The sequence below is a fragment of the Panthera tigris genome, chromosome B3, assembly GCF_018350195.1.
Source record: "Panthera tigris isolate Pti1 chromosome B3, P.tigris_Pti1_mat1.1, whole genome shotgun sequence".
NCBI lineage: Eukaryota > Metazoa > Chordata > Mammalia > Carnivora > Felidae > Panthera > Panthera tigris.
The window spans coordinates 39897704-39917244 of NC_056665.1; the positions used below are offsets into that span (position 1 = coordinate 39897704).

Consider the following 19541-nt stretch of genomic DNA (forward strand, 5'->3'; position numbering starts at 1 on the left):
AGGCCATCAGCCTGCTCTGATTAAGCTGACTTCTTGGAGTCCTCAAATCCAGGGGTTGCCAGCGGCCAAATCCCCCTGATTGTCTGGGATGTTCCCGACAGCAGAGAATAAACAGTCTCTCCTGTCCGGCCAGCTGTGCTGAGCAGCATTCCTGTCTCTTGGCCCACCCGACTGGGTGGGGCTGCAGCACTGTGTCCACCTCCAGCAGAGGCCTAGGGAACCTGGCGAGAGGGTGGAAAGGGAGAGGAGAGATCACCGTCTCCAGGCCACACAGGACATTGACTCCTGCCTGAGTCCCCATTTTGCCTCAGCGTGAGGCACCTCTGTTTCAAGCCACTGCCTGGCACAAGCTCTGTGGATGTAATAATGACTCTGTGACTTAAGAGGAGGCCCACACCAGGCCACTGTCTCCTGGGATTGGAGCCCCTCACCCTTATCCAGAGACTGCCTGGGGAATTAGAGACTCCTATCTCATTCTGACTACATCTGAAGGCATCACACCCAAAGGGGTCATTTTATGGAGGTGGACACAGCGAGTCAGCAGCAGAAGCGGGACTAGACGCTGGACCTTTCATTGCTGTCCATCACCTTGGAATGCTGTGGATGCTGGGGCTAAAAGTGACACAGGGGCTCTGAGTGAGAGTGGCGGCCCATGTTTTTGGAGAGGAGCAGAGGTGTTTTCATCCTACGCCTGTTTTGGAGATCAGGCTTGTGGCCGAGCCATTTCCTGAGGAAGTAAGTCCTCTGGAAAAGCGCTGTTCACCAGCCCCTCCTAAATCATGCTTTTGGAAGCAGAGCTGGGGCAGCAGGACCTGCGTGGGGCTCTGTCTCTGTCTAGAGGCCAGCACACAGCCTAGGCTTGGCAGGCCACGGGTGGTGGCTGGGGACGGAGGGCAGAGTCCTTGGCAAGGGGGAGCACCCCCCAGCACACACCATCTGCTTCTCTGCCACAGGACTCTGGCCTGGGATTGTGGAGGAGGAGAGAGTAGCCTTTCTCAGCCAGTCTGCAAAAGGAATTCCTCTAGGAGCCCCTTCTGGCCGCAGACAGAAGTGGGAGGGAGGCAGACAGTGTGGGAGCCCAGGGCAGCCAGGGGGTCTCTGTGGACAGGTGTCTCACTCCCAGTCTGTCTTAGGCCTACAGCGTTGTCTTTGTCTAGCTGCGTGTATCGGTGTGAGTTTATGTGACTGTTCTGTTGTTTGCATGTCTGGGCGGCTGCATTTCTGGTTGGAGCTGGGTTCCTCAGTGGGAAAAGCATGTTTGCCAGCATATCGATGAGTCCCTATCTCTGTGTAAGCTCATGTATGTGGGTATCTTCAAGGGAACATGTGGGCCTCTGCATAGTGAGTGGGTCTGCACGTGCCTGCAAGTTTCTGTGGGAGTGTGCATATGAACATTTAGGTTATTTTGTTATAAACACGTACCAGGCTTTCTAGATGTAAGTTTATTAGGTATGTGCATCTCTGGGAGTGTGGGTATATATACTTGTCAATAATGTGTTGGTGAGTGCCTGAAAGTGTATATGCCTCTCTGTTTATATCTGTGCAAAAGCATTCACTCATTCAATTCATTCACTAAATGATTTTCTCGTTTACTAACAGACATCTTTAAAGTGCTTGTTCTGTGAGCACTGTGCACTGGGAACTTAGGGAGGTATCCAGGGCAGCTCCTAATGTTTTTAAGAACCAGGGCAAGACGTACATTTGTACGTCTAAATATTTTTTTAAGTTTTTTTTTTTTTTTTTTTTGAGAGACAGAGCAGAGGAGGGGCAGAGAGAGAGAGGGAGAGAGAGAATCCCAGGCAGGCTCCGTGCTGTTAGCCTGGAGCCTGATGCAGGGCTCAGACTCATGAACCGTGAGATCATGACCTGAGCCAAAACCAAGAGTCGCACGCTTAACCCACTGAGCCACCCAGGCGTCCCAGTACATCTAAATATTTAAACGTTATAAGTCAAAACAACAAACTGCTAAATAAAATACTTAATCCCAATAAGCCAGAGGGCTGGGTTTGATTTTGGATTCTTGACTCCTCTGACTTCTGTGCTGGAATTCAGCAATGCAGAATAAGTGGCCCCAGCCTCTTTTTCCCCATCCCGGCTCCGTCCCCTATCTTGAGTGGCCTTGCAAGCATGTATTACTCCTAACGTGTCCAAACTCCATGAATGCACCCCACAAACAGCTGCCCTTTGGCCACCTTTTGGGCTCCAGGGTATGCACACTACTGGCAAAGTCTGCCCAAATGGTTCTACGCAGGAAATAATGGGGTCTCATGTACCTGATTTATAATCTAGAATGGGGGAATGGGCTCCCCATGGATCCATCCTCTTGGGCCCGGTTACTTCTCAGTGTGTGGAATGGAGTGTGGCCAGAGTAGAGCAAGAGCGTGGCCATCTACAGGTGAGCCCAGGGTAAGGGCCCTTTCTGCCTGCTTCCTCATGGAACTTGCAATCTGGAAAGGAACCACCACAGATAGATGAGAACAATACAATACATGGATATAAGTACCCATGTGTGTATCTTTGCCTGTGTGCCTATGCCTCTTCATGTCTGCTTGTGTGGATGTCTATATGTCTGTTTGTTTCTCTGTTCATCTTTGTCTGTCTTGTCTCCTAGAGGGCAGAGCCCACAGCTTTTCTACCACCCTTGTCTTGCCTGGGTTGACTTAGGACTATGAGACAGCTGGGGTGGCTGGAGAGACACTGATCTGAGTTTGAGCCACTGTCCTATGGTCAATTTAAGACTCACTCTGTAGGTTGCCTGGATGGCTCAGTCATTTAAGCGTCTGTCTGTCTGTCTGTCTGTCTCTTTTATAGCCTCTCTTTTATAGCCTGTTTCTTCTGAGGGAGAGAGAGAGAGTGCATGTAAGCAGCAGAGGGACAGAGAGAGAGGGAGAGAATCCCAAGCAGGCTCCACACTGTCAGCACAGAGCATGATGCAGGGCTCAATCTCACGACTGTGAGGTCATAACCTGAGCCAAAATTAACAGTCAGATGCTCAGCCAACTGAGCCACCCAGGCAACACTGACTCTTGATTTCAGCTCAGGTCTTTATTTCAGGGTCATGAGTTCAAGCCTGGCGTTGGGCTCCACACTGGGCATGAAGCCTACTTAAAGAAAAATAAACAAGTAAACAAATAAAAAGACTCACTCTGTGATCTGGCCTCATTTTCCTCATCTGCAGAATGGAGGGACTGTATTAGCACATCTTTAACTTACAGGTCTTGCTTGGTTTACAGAAGAAATGTGATTGATTTCCTAAGTTAATTACTTTCTAGAAGTCAAATGGAAGAATGCATAATTGTAGAATCTGTGGGATCAGACAGAACTGGGTTTGAATCCCAGCTCTGCTGTATACAAGCTGTGTCTCTTTTAGAGTTATTTAATCTCCCTCAGAGTTATGAGGATTGAATAAGATAATGTGTGTAAAGTGTTGAGTACCATGTCAGGCTTATGGTAGATATTCAATAAATATTAGCTTCTGTCCTCATCAAGGGTCTTTCCAGCTTCCTTACTTTATAAATTCTGGGTTCACTAGACATGTTGACTAATTGAAATTATTGGAACCATATGTTTTAGGGAGTTCTGGCCCGGTTGGGGGGCAGGGACAGTTGCGTAAGAAAATCAGTACCTTCCAAGAAGCTGCCAATTCAGATCTGTGTGTGAGACATTCCCTCTATCCCATTCTCCAATGTGGACCCTTGACATTTCCTCAGTCTTTGGTAAAGCACTATGAAATGCAGGTTCAATGCCCTCTTCTGACCTGATTCTGCCACTGGGCCCCTCCCTGGTGCCATAGGATGCTGAGCTAAGTAGGATCAAGCCACAGGGCAGAGCTGGGTCAGGTAAGGCCTCAGACTCCCTGACATGTCTGGGCCTGCCTGACCAGCCCCAATAGTGGGCAGATCCAGCTAGGCAGAGAGCACCTGTCTCTCATGATTGATACTCTTGGGAGGGCATCGCTCTGCTGCTGGCACAGATAGATCCTAAAGCACTGGGGGGACTGAGGACCCCTTTCCTCTCAGGGCCCCCCGGAATGGCTAAGTTCCAGCAGGAACAACAGGAAGAGAATTGGGAGGGACAAGTGACAGTACCTCTCAGCCAGGGCTGGTGGGGGTGGGAATCCCCTGGATCCCGTCTTGGGAATCCCCTGGAGCCTGTGAAAACTGGCGGGTTTGGGGCTCTCCTGAAATATCCTTGACCCGAAGGGAATGAGGGAGAGGTCTAGGGCCTAGCCAGGGTTGCTGAGTTGGGAAATGCTTTGAACATGAGCTCAGGGTGGCTGAAGCCATGAGGGAGGCCATGAAGGAGAGGGTCTGCTCTTGAGGTCATGCCAGCCATCCCTCTGATCCCATGCACACATGAGTGACTGAGAATTGGTTTGATGATCTCACAGCTCCAGGGATTACTGGGGAGGTGGGAGAAACTTAACCTCTGAAAGGTCCTTAGGGGGTCATTGTGATCTCTCCCCACCACCTCTGGGCTGCTCCATTTGGGGCTAGAACTGGGAATTTTCCTCTTGAAAAAAACTGGAAGCAAGGGAGCAAATGGTGGGTTGAGGCCAAAATAATATGTTTAAGGAAATTTCTGCTTCATGCTGGCTAGGACAGGGAATGTCTAGTCAATGAGCTGCTGACAGCCAGGGTCCCTGTAAGTAAACATACCGCCTCTGATGGCGGCCCTGAGCTCATTTCCCTTAGCAGTGTGTGAGGAGGGTGATGTCACCAGAGCAGAGCCTCCTGGTCATGGAGCTGGTCGGTGAGCAGGAGTGAGTCTCAGTGATTGCTGGCGGCCTGGGTGCCACTGCCTAGTTATTGTAAGCAGCTGCTTCCCACACAAGCAGGTCTGATAGCGTCCTACACGTACTCATGCATGATGGGACTCGAGCCACACCCATAACTCATAGCCGGGACATTCTTCAAGAAACTTGGGATTAACTATGAAGTCTCTAGCTTCCATGCAAGGTCTCTTCCTCAACCAGAGAGCTGGGCCTTCTCTGGTCTATGAAGAGGGGTACCTAGGATGGGTTCAGTTGCAAGGAGTGGCCCCTAGAGGTACAGGCCCATGTCCTGCCCCTGTAGAGAGCAGGCAGTGACAACGTGCATCACAGCCTGTCTCCTGGGGCCAGGCAGCCAGGTCCAGTGGGGCAGTTTCCATGAGCAGAGGACCCAGGTCAGGGGAGGTTGGGAGGTGGGGTGGGGAAGAAGATACAAAGCCCTCTCTGTGTCTCTTGTACAGGCTCTTCCTGAGCATGTCAGTCACTAGGTGAGGTTTTTATGAGGTTTGGAAGGCCTGTAACAGAACTGCTGAGGAGCAGCTGCCAGAGGCTGGACCAGGCTCTGCAACCTTCCCCTGTCTACCCTGTTCTATCCCATTTCACGTTCTGGCTGGGCAGTAGGGAACAGTGAGTCTCCAAGTAGACAGGTGGGCCAGAAGCTTCTTGGGGAATAGATCTCGGCTTTTCACTTCTTTGTGTCCCTCAGAATCCTGGGCTGACTTCACAGGGCGGGCTCATCAGTCACACAGACCCACTCCATAGGGCAACCAGCCCACTCAGTGCCTGCCTGACCTACTCCAGGCTGAGCAAAAACCTCAGACTGATAGGCGGGCTCACAGAAGACTTACTGCCTTCCTCATTGCCTGACTGACCAATAGGCCAAACCACTAAGTAAGTCTACTTATTTAAAAAATAGTAATTGAACACCTCACTTGTGCCAGATCTTGTGTTGGGTGCTGAGGATGAGCAGTGAACAAGACAGACAAGATCCCTGCTCTTAGGGAGCTGACAATAAGCAAACAAAACACTGACAGGATGTGATACATATATTATGGATGGAAACAAGATTCTGTGTGAGAGAGTATCCAGCAGGCCCTACCCTGAAAATAATATTCAGGGAAGACCTCCTTGACATGTAATCTGAGACCTGAGGGATGAGAATAAGGAGCCTATGGAAGAGCTTTCCAGATAGAGGGAACAGCAATGCCAAGGCCTTGAGCTAGGGAAGAGTTTGACATAATCTTGGAATTAACCAGAAGACCAATGTGACTGAAACATGGTGAGTGAGGGGAAGGTACCGTGTAGATGAGGTTGGGGAGGAGGGCAGGAACAGACCAGACAGGGCCTTGCAAGCCACAGCAAGGATGTAGATGTGAGGGGGAAACACTGAGGGCTATTTATTTATTTATTTATTTATTTATTTATTTATTTATTATTGAGAGAGAGAATGGGAGGGGCAGAGAGAGAGAGAGAGAGAATATCCCAAGCAGGCTCTGCACTGTCAGCACAGAGCCCAATGTGGGGCTCAATCTCACAAACTACAAGATCATGACCTGAGCTGAAATCAAGAGTCAGATGCTTAACCAACTGAGCCATCCAGGTGCCCCAACACTGAGGGCTTTAAGCAAAAGCGTGACACAAGTTCAAGAAGAAATAGATAACCTGAATAACCGTATAACCAATAAAGAAATTAAATTTATCATTAAAATTTTTCCCATAAAGAAAACTTCAGGCCTAGATGCCTTCACTGGTGAATTCTACCAAACATTTAAGGAAGAAAAAATACCAATTTTATATAAAATCTTCCAGAACAGTGAAGAGGAATGAACACTTCCCAATTCATTCTATGAGGCCAGCATTACTCTGATACCAACATCAGACAAAACATTCCCAGAAAAGAAAACTACAGACTAATATCCTTTATGAACACAAGTGCAAAAAAAATAAATAAATAAAAATTCTAGCAAAGTAAATCCAACAATGCATAAAAAGATAATTCATCAGTTAAGTGGGATTTATTGAGAAATGCCAGGTTGAAGAAATATTTGAAAATCAATTAATGTTGGGGTGCCTGGTGGCTTAGTCAGTTGAATGTCTGACTTGATTTTGGCTCAGGTCATGATCTCACAGTTTGTGAGACCGAGCCCTGCATGGGCCTCTGTGCTGACATCATGGAGCCTGCTTGGGATTCTCTCTCCCCCTCTCTCTCTTCCCCTCCTTCACAGACATACTCTCTCTCTCTAAATAAACATGAAGAAAAGAAGAAGCTGGGAGTCCTTGGGAGCCTGGGATAGTCATCTGGGTAAGAGATGCTGGTGGCTGTGGTGGCAGTGGAAATGGAGGAGAAGGGATAGATCTCATTTGATATCTAAACAACAAGACTTGCTATCAGTTGTATATAAGGCATGAGGGAAATGGAGAAATCCAGGATGGCTACCACATTTCTACCTAGAGCACTAAGTGGCTAAGGATGCTTGGCCAGGAGAATCTGTGGGTGGGGAAGTGGGAAGGGTAGAAAACAAGAGTTATCTTTTCATCTACCTGTGAAGATGTTTGGGCTCCATGAGAAGGGTCTGGGAGGAGATAAAATGTGGAGAATTTTAGCAAATAATTGGTATTTTGATGCCAAGTGAATGGATGAGGTCACAAAGAGAGAGAATAGTCAAAGAAAGCTCTGAGGACTGAGCCTGGGGCATTCCAGCATTTGGAAGTTCCCTGAAGGAGCCAGTAAATCCCATCAGGAAGGAACAACTAAAGAAGTACCCAACCATATTCATTTCCTATGGCTGCTGTAATGAATTACCACAAACTGTGGCTTTAAACTGGCAGAAATGTATTCTTCCACAGTTTTGGAGGCCAGAAGTTCAAAAACCAGATCCCTGGGCTGAAATCAAGGTGTCAGTAGGGCCACACTCCTTCTGGAGGCTCTAGGGGACAATCCGTTCCTTGACTCTTCCAGCTTCTGGCAGATGTTGGCATTCTTTGGCTTGTAGCCATACCACTCGAATCTCTGTCTCCATGGTCACATTACTTCCTCCTCTTCTGTCCATTTCAAATATCTCTTTGCCTCATTCTTACAAGGACATTTGTCATAGGATTTATGATCCACAGATAATCAAGGATAACATCCTAATCTCAAGATACTGAACTTAATTACATTCATAAAGACCCTTTTTCCAAATAAGGTAATAGTCACAGGTTCTGGGGATTAGGATGCGGACATATCTTTTGGGGACTACTCTTCAATCTGCTATACCAACTAACTGACAGACTAAAGGAGTGACTAATTAAGAATGCAAAATGGCAGAACTTCCTGTACCTTAGAAGAGGAAGCCAAGTATAGAGTATCGGAGCCCAGCCTAGAGATATATGATGTAGGCCACTGCTGGCTTTAGCATGTGCATGGGAGTCTCATGGAGAGGGGAGGTATTGCAGACAAGAGTCTCGCAGCCCTCCCAGTCCTGACTCAGCATCTGGCAGGGGCCATCCACACAGCAGCCAAAATGAGCTTTAGGGTGCAGATCTGCCTACATCACTCGCCAGTGAATGACCCTCAACAGCTTTCTGCACCTTTAAGGCCAAAGGCCGATATCCTCACCTAGCCTACAAAGTCCAGGGGCCTGGTCTCAGCCCACCTCTGCAGCCCTGTCTCACACCTCTCTCCTCTGCTATCTGCCTCCAGATATACTGGCTGCCTCTTAGGTCACCTTTCCTCCTGTCTCAGGGCCAGTGGCTGTTGGTCTCTTTGTCTGAAAGGCCCTTCTTTAACATGCTTCACAGAGTTAGCATCCACTAATGTTTCAGATCTCAACCCAGATGCCTTTCCTTGGGGAAGTCTTCCTTGGGTCCCTGGTCCATGTCATACAAATATGTGATATAATTTCTCATAGTTCCCTCTGTTCATCTTTCATAGCACTATCAAAGTTTACAATTTTATACATATTTGCAATATTATTTTATTAGTGTGTATCTCTACCATTAGACTGTAAGTACCATAAAGTTAGGGTTTGTGACTTACCACTATCCCAAGTGCCTTGTCTAGTGCTTGGCATACAGAAGGGGTATATAATAGTTTTAAAACATGTCTGCAAATTTTTTGACACTCTTCCACCAAGAGATAGAGCCTAATTGACCTTCCTTTAAATATGAGCTGGTCTAATGACTTGCATGTAATTAACAGAATGTGGCAGAAGTGATGCTGTGTGACATCTAAGGCTAGGCCATAAAAAGTAATATGGTTTCTCCTGGACTGCTCTGCTTAGATATTCCTTTTTAGAACCTAGCTTCCATGCTATGAAGATACCCAGGCCACATAAAGAGGCCAAATGTAGGTGTTCAGCCCCACTGAAAACTTAGCCTACAGCCAGCATCAACTGTGAGACATGTACTGAACAAGGTTTTGAGATGATTCTAGCCTTAGTCTCCATCAGACTGCAACCACATGAGAGACCCTGAGCAAGAGTTACCTAGTGATCCCAGTTAGTCCTGGAACCATGAGAGATAAAAATGAATGATTGTGGGGTACTTGGATGGCTTAGTCGGTTAAGTGTCAGACATTGGCTCAGGTCATAATCTCACAGTTTGTGTGTTTGAGCCCCGTGTTGGGCCCTGTGCTGACAGCTCAGAGCCTGGAGCCTGCTTCAGATTCTGTGTCTCCCTGTCTCTCTGCCCCTCCCCGGCTCACAGTCTGTCTCTCTCTCCCTCAAAAATAAATAAACATTTTTAAAAATTTAAAAAAAGAACAAATTAAAGGTGTTGATTAACTTTAGGTTCAGACAAATAAAATATGCATGTTAAAATTTCTAGTATAACCATTAAACCTAGCAAAAAAGGTATAATTTGCAAACTAGTAAAGAGAAAAATGGAATAAGGAAAAACAAGAAAGCAAGAAAGAATATAAAAGGAAACCTAGAAAATAAAAAATAATAGGTTAGAAATACATACATGCATACCAATAAATAAATATATAAATGTATATGTGTGTATGTATCACTGTTTTAATAAATGTAAATGGACTTTAGGCTTCAGTTAAAAGAAAAATATTGCCAAACTAGACCAGGTGATGAGTCTACTTATAAGCTATTCATAAAGTCACATTTAAAACATAAGAACACAGAAAGTTTAAAAGGATGGAAAAAATCTTTCAAATAGTAACCAAAGGAAGCTGATATATTTATATTAATCTTAGTCCAAGTAGACTTTAAGACAAAAAGCATTATGAGAAACAAAAGGGTCACTTCATATGATAAAAGGTTCAATTCATCAAAAAGAATAATCTTAAATGTATATACATCTAGAGGTGCCTGACTGGCTCAGTGAGTAGAACGTGTGACTCTTGATCTTGGGGTTGTGAGTTTGAGCCCCATGTCGGGGGTAGAGATTACTTAAATAAATAAATAAACTTAAAAAATGCATATATACCTAATAACTTCAAAATACATAAAGCAAAAGGAGAAAGCAAGGAAAGCAAAATAAAAACGGACAAATTCACAACACAGTGGAAGATGTTAATCTCTCTCAGTAACTGACAGATAAAGTCAGCAATTAGTAAGGATTAGGAAATTTAGGTCCATAGATGAGAAATGACACACTTTCCTTCATCCTTCTACAGCCCTCGAGTGCCTGCCACATCCCACATACCACACTTACATGCTTTGCCATTAATCCTGAGAGACAAAAGGTGTTTTTACTTTTACTAGGTAGGAAATTTAGTTCCATTTCATAAATTAGGAGGCTGAGGCTCAGCGAGATTAAATAATTTGGTAATTAAATAATTTGGGTAAGATATTCTTCCTCAGAAGTCTTAAATGTCAAACCCCACACCCAGCATAGCCTTCCTACTGGTGGACAACCTTAATCCCTTCACACTTCCTCCTTGGCTGCTTTAACTTCCTGGAGACCTCTTGTCCCAGTCTTTGTGTCCCCTCCCATCATACTTCCTTCTTCCCCCTCCTGGATCCCTGGAGGGTGATTTCAATCTCTGAAGCTTCTCTTTCTAAAACCACCAAGAACCTACTAATTACCAAGTCCAGGATCTATTTTTCAGATTTTTTACAATCTGGACTCCTCCATTTATATCCTAAGGCCTCAATATAAATGGAGCTACATGAATAAAAATGAAACAATAAGCACCCAAATTCTACCTGTTCTTTGCATCCACCTGCTGAGGTGAGGTGGATAAAGAACCCCTGGAGTCCCTGAAAAACTACCCATCTATTTCTGAGAGTCCTCAGGCTTCAGCTCCTATGGGCTCACAAGCAACCTGTTCCAGTAGGGCTCCCCCTATCTTTCCCTGCTTTGATTGAGGCAAAGAGCACTTGAGAGGCCAAAGCTGTGAGGAATACCACTGTGGAGGGGGGAATGCTTCTCTCTGCTTTGAGAATTCTCCAGAACAGCTTGCTACTTGAAATCTTTACTCCATAAAAGAGAGGTATATGCAAAATGATCTCTAAAGGCCAAAGGAGCCATTAGTTTGACAAGAAACAATTTATTAAACGGACATAATGGACAGAAGCCTATGTCTTGGGCGACCAAAAGATGAGTAAATGTCCACAACTCTGTCTCCCATAAGGCCTGCTTTTATAGCCTAGAGGCTGGGGAGTACATGCTCTGGGACCACCAGGAGGAGAATTTTTGAAAATAGGTGTCTGTCGTATTCATATCTCCAGAGCATATTGAGGACATTATGCCCTGAGGGTGTACTTAAGGGTGTGGATAAACAAAAAGAAAGAATATGTTTGTGGGGTTGTGCTCAAGAAGGCTTCAGATCATGGAGCGACCATCATGGTGGATTTGTCCAAGATGGTGTCAGTCTGGTTCACACACCCTACATTTTTTTCATTATGCTATGTTCCTCCACAGGACTCAGACATGAATGCAGACTTAGAAGTGAACTCAGATTCTTCACCCTCCCACACTCCCCTGCCTCTCCCAAGCTGTAAGGTATTTCCCTTGGGTCAAGTTCATTATACCAGAGTTCTTCCCTCAGTGAAGCAGACCCTGCTGCTTGGCTCCCTAATGGCCATTCCCTCTTCTGTCTTCCTAACAGCCCCCAACCTCTTTCAGGTATTCACTCTCCTCTAAGAACTATTTTAGGGAAAGTAGTTCAGGGCCTGGGCCTATAAGGAGGGTCACTGTTAGTTTACTGTCATTAAAGCAGTCCCAGTGTCTCTTGCTAGTGATTGTTTCAAGCATGGTCTTCTTTTTTTTAATTCTTTTTAATTTTTTATTTTAGAGAGAGAGACACACACACAGAGAGAGAGAGAGAGAGAGAGAGAGAGAGAGAGAGAGAGAGAGAATCTCAAGCAGATTCTATGGCCAGCAAGGAGCTGGACATAGGGCTTGATCCTACGACCCTGGGATCAGGACCTGGGCCAAAATAAAGAATTGGATGCTCAACCGACTGAGCCATGCAGGTGCCACAAGCATGGACTTATTAAATGTTGTCCCATTTCCATGAGGCTGAAAAACTGAAGCTCAAGTTCACGAAGTTCAATGTATTCAAGGTAAAAGCTGATTTCATTACTTTTCATTCATTGCCCTCTGAATTCTAGCTTTTGTCTCTTTCTGGCCTGAGCATTGCTTACTTTACCGTCAGTTCATAAGTGTGTTTAATAAGATTTTTTTCAAAAAGAAAAAAGAAGATTTTTTTTCCTTTATCTAGAATTTGGTGGTGTTTAGAAGGTTTATGAGGTTTAGTTGGGTACCTAGGCACTATACAATCAGAAGTGTTCCCCATTTCCTAGTCTATAAAATTATGTGGTTGTACTAGATCAGTGATTCCTGAATTTTTTGGAATATGAACTATACATGCCCAAATCCCCTCAGATTCCCTTTACCAGCCTTGTGCCTCCAACCCTTCATTAAGCGTTCAAGGATTGCCCTTGGGAGCTGGAGACTTCTTTTCCCTTAGGAGAGCTGAAAGTGCCCGGCAGTTTATGACCCACACAAAACTGCAGGGCACCTGGCCCATAGCCAATGACCCACTGCCATGAGAGTACAAAAGCCTAGCTACTTTGTCTTGAGTAGGAAAAAACTTGAAGGTGCAGTTAATGCCCCTGAGTTCCCTAAGCATCAGGCTGAGTGTGGTTTCACACAAAATTACACTCTTCCCTGGCTTCGTCCCCTTTCCCTACTATCCTGCTTCCTTTTCTACCTTACTGGCTTCTCCTGGGAACATTTCTTTACTAAATCATTTACACATGAATCTTCACTTCAGGATTTGCTCCTGGGAGAATCTGACCTATAGTGTGGGTTCCTTTGAGAATCTGATAAAAGTCATGGACCTTGTCCCCAGAAAAATACATTTACACCTACTCAAAATATTCTATATATCTTTTTGCTCCCATGGACTCAAGATTAGGAACTATAGACAAAAATGACCTCTGGGGTGCCTCCAGAGCTAACTTTGCCATGTTTCCTGCCCTGTGTGGGTTTGAGGAGTTTAGCTTTGAGATTCTAAACTGGGGCCTCGGATACCTAACTAACTGGCTTGGTCAACCAAGCATGAAACTCTTGATCTCGGGGTCATGAGTTTGAGCCCCATGTTGGGTGTAGAGATTACTTAAACAAACTTTAATAAATCAAAAAGGGCTTCCAGGAATGTGGGATCCAGTATCCTTTTAGTAAATTCCTTTTCTGCTTAAACTAGCTAGCATTGGTTTCTGTTGCTCTCAACTAAGAATCTTGACAGAGACACTGCCACATGCTTCATCTCCCAGCAGCTCCTGACACACCATGCTGGTTTTGCTCATGTTGTCTTCTCTGCCTGGAGTGCCCTTGCTCTTCCTTTTCACCCAACTGCTATTCATATTTCAAGCCAACTCTGACAACACCTCCTCTAGGGAGCCTTCCCTGAGATCTGTTTATGGGTCCATCACTCCTTTTCTGGGTAAGTTCCTCAAAGATAGGGACTAGGCTTCGTTTTTGTTAGTAACCCCAGCACATAGCTCAGGGCCTGCTACATAGTAGAAGCTGAAACTATTTTTAGAATGAATGCATGAATACAGGTAATTTGTGGTGGAGGCATGGTTTAATCCAGTTCTTTTGGCTTCAAAGTCTGTGTATTTTCCACCTTAGGTATCAGGAGGCAGGGGCAGACTTGTTGAGACTGAAGTTTTTTCCAGCTCAGTCGTTCCCTGTTGCCCCTGACCTTGCTGAGGCTGTAGATGCTTCTCTGGATGCCATAGCATAGTCCAAGAGGCCTGGTGCCTCCCTGTGCCCACCATCAATGTGCCCTCAGTTGGAAAACAAAAGTGGGCAGGATGACACTCCCTAAGGTGGTGGTTGTGGTTGCTGCTATTCCTGGACTCCCTGCTGGTGGGGCCCAGTCTGGCAGCTCTGCTGTCCCCTCCTCCTTCCTGCCTGCCATGCTGTGCCCCACCACACCCCCTTCATCTCCCTCCCTCTCCTTTCCTACCCTGGCCAGGAGCTGGGGACACAGGACAGTGAGTAAACCTCAGAAGAACCATTTCTCCAGCGAGTGCCTGAGGAAAACCAGCCACCTCTCCTGTGACCCCAGTCCCCAGGCCTGTTCACTGCCCTGTTGTAGAACCTCAGGCCTAGCTAGGCTGTGGGCTCTGGCCTCTGCTGGGGGCCTGGACTTTGGCTGAAGCTCCTCAGGCAGGGGCTGTGCTGCCCCCCTGGGGAGAACCTGTTCTCTCCTCCTGTGTCCAAGACCAGACTAACTCTGGGATATGCCGCTAAGGGGTGGCCTGGGGGGTGGGTCACCGTGAGAAGATGTGCTGCTCCCCACTTGCTTTCCCTGAGGGGCCCAGCTCTTCAGCTGTTCTCTTCCTCTGAGCTGTGGAACCTTCTGCAGGTGAAGAAAGCAGATGTCACTCTCCCCACCGGGCCCCTGAACATCCTCTCCTCCCCAGTCTGGGGCACTGCCTCTCTCCCAGTTAATTCTGTAGTGACAGCTGCCCTTTACCCCAACATGCAGTGAGGGGTGATGGGAGCGGGGTCACCTCCACCTCACGGTCCCACTCTCGGGTTCAGGGCCCGTGTCTGGGAGGGAGCCACAGGTCTGAGTCCCTCTGGGGTGGACCTGGCCCACCCAGCCGAGGGGTCACTAGGGCAGGTCTGTGGGGCTCCAGCGTGAGACCGGGCTAGTAGCTCAGAGGCATCTGTCTGTGGGCAGGGTGGACTTGGAAAGGCACAGAGTAAACCTGTAGGACTCCTCACCTGCCTTTTCAAAGTGCTTTTCCCTTTACTCTGTCAGGGGATTTCAGGCATCCATGCGATTGCATGTTCGAGAAAATGGGTGGTGTGGTGCCCTTGCTCATCAAAGTAGCAGTTGTACCTGTAACGAGTCCCCAGGACAGTGCTTTCCCATCCAAGCAAGTGGTTTCCAGCTGTGGCTGGAGTGAATCACCGAGAGCTTTTAAAAAACACTGATGTCCAGGCTGCGCCCATATCTTTAAATCAGCATCTCTGATGGGCATAGGCTGGGTGTGTTTTAAAGCTCCCTGCATGACCCAAATGTGCAGCATTCAAGCCTCACAAGGACCCTGAAAGACGGGCACTGTTGTCATCCTCACTGTACAGAGGCGCCAGTAGAGCTCAGCGAGGTAAAGGCAACTAGAAGGGATGGGGCTGGAGTCCCACATAGAACCAAGAAGGTGTCCCCCTGCTTGCTGTGGATCCAGGCTTCCTGTGGGACCGTGAGGCCTCAGACTGGCCAGGGAGCTTGTCTCCTTTGGCTGGGAAGACATTTCTGCCACCTCTTTCTCAAAGCACTGGGCTGGGGCTCCCCCGAGCCCAGAATGCAGTGGGTCACCTCCACTCACCAGCCCTGGGTTCCTTTCACTGGAAAGGCGTGCCCTTTGGTGACGGGAAGGATGCATTTTTGAGGTGAAATGTTGTATAACAGCCAGGAACAGAAAATATTAAAAGCCCACTGGCGCCAACAAGGTTCACAGCAGGGCCAGAAAGTGCAGAAAAGAGGAGGAACGCTTCCTGTGGTGAGGGCCCTAAAACGGTGGGATCAGCCGAGCACCCACACCCTGTATCCCAGGCTGTCTCCATTTTCACAGTTAGAGCAGGCCTCTCCTGGGCCAGAGGAAGGTCTTGGGGTGGTGACCCCAAGGGGAAAGCTCTATGGGTATATTAGGTTTGTTTTACCTCACACTCCAAAGCGGGTGGTAACATAGGGGTATGGGGCCACTGAGGACAGAATGTCCTACTGGGAGTACGTGAGGTGAGGTCACCCCAGTCCACACACAGGTTCTGAACATTCCAGATGCTGGGATGCCAAGGGAATGAGACACGGTCCCTATCCTCTAGAGATTTCACTACAGAGATGGGGCAAGCAAGAAAACAGCATTGGTAGAACGTGATGAATGTTCTACTGGAAAAGTGCTCAGGGCACAGGGCTTGTAGAAAACAGCAGAAGGGCAGTTAGCCCAGTGTGGGGCTATGAGGAGAAGTTCTTGGAGGAAGTGGTACTTGACTGAGTCTTGCTATAAATAGATACTGTGAGAATGTGCACAAAGCTTGTGAGTGGGTACATGCCCTTAGGAGCCTATCTCTGGGAGGTTGGAAAAAGAGACACAGAGACACAAGCAAATGGATTCACTGCCCCCTTGGAGACCCCTGCCATCTCTCCCTTTCCCATGGCCGATCACAAACACACTTGTAGTCACAATTGCACATAAACACACACACATGCACAAGGTAGTGGAGAAAGTTCCAGAATTCTTCTCAGTGAGAGAGTTCCTCCTGTAAAGAAAGGCCTCACTGGGAATTTGAGGTAGAAGATGAGGCCACTGGTGGCTGGACATCTGCAGTGATGGGCTTCAGAGGCTGGAGGAGCTGCTCTGCTGAAACCAGGGAGAAGAGTCTGGAGGGAGGTGGAAGGAACAGTGGTGGAAGAGGGAGGAGTTTTAGAGTTCTTCAGATCCTCTCATTTTACTGTGAAGGAAACTAAGGTCCAGAGAAGGAGATGAAATGCCTCAAGTTACACTGCACTTGGGGATCAGAGCTGAGTACGAGCATATACACATCATGACATACCCAGTCAGCTTTGCACACTCCCTTATGGCCACTCTCATTGCAGGCACACAGAGTTATGCACACAGCTATTCCATAGCAGGTGATGTCCCCTGAGTTGCTGCCATTTACATTTCAGGCAGCTCTGATCCCTCATTAAGCTAGAGCAGTTGGGTCATGTCTGCCTGCCCACTTTCCCCCACCAGCTCCAGCCCTCATGCATTATGAAGCCCATAGTGGGAAGCAGAGCATTCAGGAACGTGGGATCATGCAGTCTATGGGTCTGCTGTGAGTATTCCCTGGAAGGTCCATCAAGCAGACAGGTTCATCCCATAACTGACTCAGAGCTGCCCAGGCATCAGGGGTCACAGCTGGACCTGCATCCCCAAAAGAGGAAGTCTCAGTATCTCAAGGCAGAGCCAGAGGCCTCACCCTACCCAGAAGAGGGACTGCAGTCCCCTAGCTTATTTTTAAAGTAACCTCTACACCCAACATGGGGCTCAAACTCATGGCTCCTGAGATCAAGAGTCTCATGCTCTAACCGACTGAGCCAGCCAGGCACCCCAGCAGAAGCTTTATATATCTTGCACAGTGTACTTTCTCCTTCACTGATTATGATCAAGCTAAAATGAAAATCAACAGCAACTTTGACAGGTAAAAGTAACCAGAAAGATAAAGGCAGCTGATGCCTTCTCAGGGCATTCTCTTTCATGGAGGCTGATTAGTTGAGTGCAGATGATTCAAAACCTCTCTGATCAAGGAGCCTCCAGGGGTATATGAGTGTCATCAGAGAAGAGAGGCAGTTCTGGACCCAGACTGTGCTTGACAGTCATAGCAATTTCCTGGTGCAGGTCTCAGCAGACTCGTCTAAGTCCTCGGGAGAGTAGAGGGGCTGTAAGTTAAAGCTAAAAGAGCTGTTCATCGAAAAGTCTGTGTTTTATTCGGGCATAAGCAGTTCTCTTTTGGGATCAGGTAAGGCATTCGTCCCTGCTATGCTACTGACTTTTGTGTAAGAAAGCTCTAGAGTGCTGGCATCAATGCCTCAAAGAGCCATAGCGTTAAAAACACATATAGGGGCTGGTCAAGAGAAAGGAAAGTCTTTTCAACAAACAGTGCTGGAATAATTGGACATTCACATACAAAAAAAAAAAAAATGAAATTTGACCTATGTTTTGCACTATTTGCAAAAACTAGTTAAAAGTGAACCATAGATAAAACCCCAAATGAAAAAACTCCTAGAGAAAACATAGGAGAAAATCTTGTGACTGTAGGTTAGGCAAAAATTTCTTAGATCCAACACCAAAAGCACAGTCCGTAAATTTAAAAAATTGATAGATTGAACTTCATCAAAATTGAGAACTTCTGCTTGTCAAAAGACACTGTTAAGAAAATGAAAAGCAAGCTACAGATTGGGAAAAAATTTTTAAGGTATTTGATAAAAGACTTATATCCAGAATATATACTGAGTATGGGTTTCCACTCCTATCTGAAAGAGGAGCATTCCCATTAAAACTTTCCTTAGCTGAAATGATGTGAAATGAATTTTACATTAATTTATATGGAAAAAAATTTGAGCCTTCCCAAACCAAAAACTAACCTTTCTTAGGCTTTTCTGATACCTTAGGACACATCTTGCTAGCAAAAGCATAAAATAAATTGAGATAAAGCACAGATGCTTACAGACACAGTTCAAAGCTGTGGCAGCTGGATGCTGAGTGTAGTTCCCAGGGAAGGAGCTTGGCTGCATCACTCTCGCTGCTCAGGTGCCCCGCCTCTATGATGGCTCACTAACAGATGCTGAACACCGTTTTTGCTTTCACTGACATTTTTTGGTAAAACTGAGTATCATCTTCAGATTTCATTCGGTTAGTGAAAATAGGCACTAATGCAGGTCTTTTTATAAAAGTGAAGTGTAAGGTGAATATTTGAGAAGCTGGGGATATCTGTAATTAAGACAACAATCCAAATATAAAGCAGGAAAATATTTGAACGGAAACTTCACCAAAAAAGACCTATGCATGACAAATAAGAATATAAAAAGATGCTCAACATCATTGGTCACCACAGAAATGCAAATTAAAACTACAATGAAATAGGGGCGCCTGGGTGGCTCAGTCGGTTGAGTGTCCGACTTCGGCTCAGGTCATGATCTCACAGTTCGTGGGTTCGAGCCCCGCATCAGGCTCTGTGCTGACTGCTTGCTCAGAGCCTGGAGGCTGCTTCAGATTCTGTGTCTCCCTCTCTCTCTGCCCCTCCCCCGTTCACGCTTTGTCTCACTCTGTTTCTCAAAAATAAATAAATGTAAAAAAAAAAAAATTTAAAAAAAAAACTACAATGAAATCACACCACACATCCTATTAGAAGGGCTAAAAGCAAACATGAAACTTTGATAGAATCAAGTGCTGATGAGAATACTGGGCAACTGAGACTCTCCTACATTGCTGGTAGGATCGTAAATGGTATAATCACTCTGGAAAACAGTTTGGCAGTTTCTTGTAAGATTAAACACACACTTTCTTATAACCCGGCAATCCCACTCTTAGTATTTACCCAAAGAAATGAGAAATGTGTACACAAAAATCTCTACACCAGGGTGCCTAAATGGCTTAATCAGTTAAGCATCCAAACCTTGATTTCATGATCTCATGGTTCATGAGATTGAGCCCTGCGTTGGGCTCTGTGCTCAGAGTCTGGAGCCTGCTTCGGATTCTGTGCCTCCCTCTCTCTCTGCCCCTACCCTGTTGACGCTCTGTCTCTCTCTGTCTCAAAAATGAATGAA

General features: G+C 46.4%; 1 long non-coding RNA gene across 2 annotated transcripts in view; it reads right to left on the reverse strand.

Moving 5' to 3' along the window:
• LOC122239446 overlaps positions 1–7354 on the reverse strand; it is a 14030-nt gene extending 6676 nt beyond the window's left edge. For both annotated transcript variants that reach the window (XR_006218569.1, XR_006218568.1), the window contains exons 1-2: positions 7313–7354; positions 2274–2447 (exon numbers count right to left, since the gene is read on the reverse strand). This is a non-coding gene — a long non-coding RNA (uncharacterized LOC122239446). The remainder of the gene's footprint in view (positions 1–2273; positions 2448–7312) is intronic.
• Between the last annotated feature and the right edge of the window lie 12187 nt (positions 7355–19541).